General features: G+C 35.2%; 1 pseudogene; it reads left to right on the forward strand.

Annotated features, from left to right (window-relative positions):
* Nucleotides 1-205: 205 nt before the first annotated feature.
* Nucleotides 206-955, forward strand: LOC118013655 (annotated as a pseudogene).
* The last annotated feature ends 2,360 nt before the right edge of the window (nucleotides 956-3,315 follow it).

A 3,315-nucleotide genomic window follows, 5' to 3' on the forward strand; every position in this document is an offset into this window, starting at 1 on the left:
ATTCTTGATTTTGTCTAAGGTCATGATCTCAGGGTGGTGTGATAGAACCTTATGTTGGCTATATGCTCTGTGGAGAGTCTGCTTGAGATTCTCTCTCTCCCCCTCCCTCTGCCCCTCCTTCCATGCACATGCTCTCTCTCACTAAATAAATGAAATAAATCTATATAATAAAATAATAAAATAAAATAATAAAATGGTACACTAGATGACTCCAGAGTCAACCTGCCCAGACATGGCAGCTTCCAGGTTGCTGTCCTACTTCCGGGAGTTGGGGAAGAACATCATGTGCATGGACAGGAACTAGGCAGATCATACAAGGGAGATGCAGAGTTCAGTACTGAGCAAGCAGGTGTTCTTCCAGAGATGGTCCACCACTTATGCCCCCAAGGGCTTGCCATCCTCATGCCAGCCCATAGTTGCAACCTGCACCACAGCTGGAGCTGGGCATGGTGATGTGCAGGTGCTGTCACACCATCCCAGAGGCCTCAGCCATGGACTATGTGCCAGGCCATGCCCTGTGCCTGGACATGACCACCAGAGACATGAAGGGAAAGAAGTGCAAGAAGAAGGGGCTGCCCTGGACTCTGGCCAAGAGCTTCATGGCCCCCTACCTTGTCAGTATGTTCATCCCCAAAGAGAAGATCCCTGAACCTCACAATCTGAAGCTCTGACTCAAGTTCAAAGGTGAACTCAGGCAGGAGGGTGAGACATCTTCCATGAACTTTTCCATTCCCCACATTATCAGCTATGTCTCTAAGATAATGACCTTGGAAGGAGATATCATCTTGACTGGGATGACAAAGGGAGTTGGAACCATTAGAGAAAACGATGAGATCCAGGCTGGCATACATGGGGTCATCAGTACAAGAGAAATCCTTAAAAGGTGGAAAGGCCAGAATATTGGGTCTATAAAAAGCACCCTAACTTCTTAAGTTACAGGAAAGAAGGGAGCTAGACAGATGCAAGCAAAGGTTATTAAATATAACAATTCTTTACTAAGAAACTAATTTTTAAATATGACTTAACTGGATTTTTATGACTTAGGAAAGATGGACCCTGCAGGGAAAATATGTTCTAGAAAAGATGGGCCAGAAATGGAAAGAAGAATGAATGCTTTTTAGGAAACAACCAAATTAAAGTTTTTGTGAAGCTTCCAAAGAGGAGACTTTATCAAAACAAATGTTCAGAACTTACTTACCTTTCCTAAAACTGGGCTGGATAGGACTTTGCAGTGGGTCATTCTGGGATCAGTAATTCAAAACATAAAATCTGCAAAGGAGGCTGAAAATCATATTTCCAAAATTTCCTTCATCATGATAATCATCTGAAGGTATTTGTAAAAATAAAATTTCCACATTAGTGGCCCATAACAAGCCACCGTATTAATTAGCAGAATTAATCTCCAGCACTCCCAAGTGATTCTCATCATGGATATGTGGAAAAACACTATTCTACATAATCAATTAATTTAAAATTTTATTTAATAAGTGAACAATTAATGATGATTTATACTCATTTGTACAATGGCCTGTAGATTCTGAATTTGGAAAATAATTTTGAAACGATTGTTTTCCAAATAAATATGCTATCTTTTTTTATAATAAATAAATAAATAAATAAATAGAATTTAATTAATTAATTACAAATAAAATGGTACACTCGAAAATACTCATTTAATACAAAAAGAAGGCAACAACAGAAAAATAGAAGAACAAAAAAGAAATAAGATATATAGAACATAAATAGTAGAATGACAGATATAAATCCAATATTGTCAGTAATTACATGAAATTTTAATGAATTCAACACACTAATTTAAAAGCAGAGAATGGTAGAATGGATTTTTAAAACACCACAAAACTATTTGCTGTTTACAAGGCACAGTTCAGATTCAAAGACACATATAGTTGAAAGTAAGAGGATGGGAAAAATTATACTACACAAACAGAAAGCTGGAGTGGCTATACTAAAATAAAATAAGCTTTAAGACAAAAAAAAATGTTATTATATATAGTAAAAGACATGCTGTACAAATAAGAGAAAGTTTCATCAGAAAGATATAACACCTATGTTCTGAATAACAACAGAGTCTCAAACTGCAGGAAGCAAAAACTGGACAGATTGAAGAAAGAAATAGACAATTCACCAATAGGAGTTGAAGACATATATCTCACTTTCAATAATGGATACAATAATCAGAGATTTATAAGGAAATTCAAGATTTGATGAATACTATATGTCAGCTAGAACTAATACACATCTATACAATATTCAAGAGAGTATAAATACAAAATATTTCCAAACACACATGGAACATTATTAATGATATATAATATGAGGGATCATACAAATATCCTCAATAAAATTAAAATTATTGAAATTATAAAAGCATTGTCGAATCACACTGAAATGATATAATAAATTAATAAAAGAGAATTTGAGCACTGCACAAATATGGGAAATTAAAAAACATAGTTCAAATAACCAGTGTGTCCAAGAGGAAATCACAAGGAAAAATAGAAAATACTTTGAGAAGTGATAATAAAGCTACAACACACCAACCTTTTGGAATGCAGTTAGACCAATGGTCAGAGGTGAATTTATAGCTGAAAATGCCTATATTAAAAGAGAAAAATGATATCAAATCAACAAGTTACCATCCCACATAAAGAAACTAGTAAAGAAAAAACTAAATGCAGAGCAGCAAAATAAAGGTAGTAAGAATGATTATAGTGGAGATAAATAAAGAATAGAGAAATAATGGGCCATAGAGTTTAGGGTCCACATCTGGGCTCTCTATTCTGTTCCATTGGTCTATATGTCTGTCTTTGTGCCAGTACCATGCTGTCTTGATGATCATGGCTTTGTAATAAAGCTTGAAATCAGGCAACGTGGTGCCCCCAGCTTTGTATTTCTTTTTCAACATTTCCTTAATGATTCAGAGACTTTTCTGATTCCATACAAACTTTAGGGTTGTTTGTTCCCGCATTTTGAAAAATGTCATTGGAATATTGATCAGGATGGCATTGAAGGTGTAGATTGCTCTGGGTAGCATAGACATTTTAACAATGTTTATTCTTCTGATCCATGAGCATGGAAAGTTTTTCCATCTTTTTGTGTCTTCTTCAATTTCCTTCATGAGTGTTCTGTAGTTCCTAGAGTATAGATCCTTTACCTCTTTGGTTAAGTTTATTTCAAGGTATCTTATGGTTTTTGGTGCTATTGTACATGGAATAGTTTCTCTAATTTCTCTTTCTACAGTTGCATTGTTAGTGTATAAGAAAGCAACTGATTTCTGTGCATTGATTTTGTATC

The sequence above is a fragment of the Mirounga leonina genome, unplaced genomic scaffold (assembly GCF_011800145.1).
Source record: "Mirounga leonina isolate KUSES-001 unplaced genomic scaffold, KU_Mleo_1.0 Mir_101283, whole genome shotgun sequence".
NCBI lineage: Eukaryota > Metazoa > Chordata > Mammalia > Carnivora > Phocidae > Mirounga > Mirounga leonina.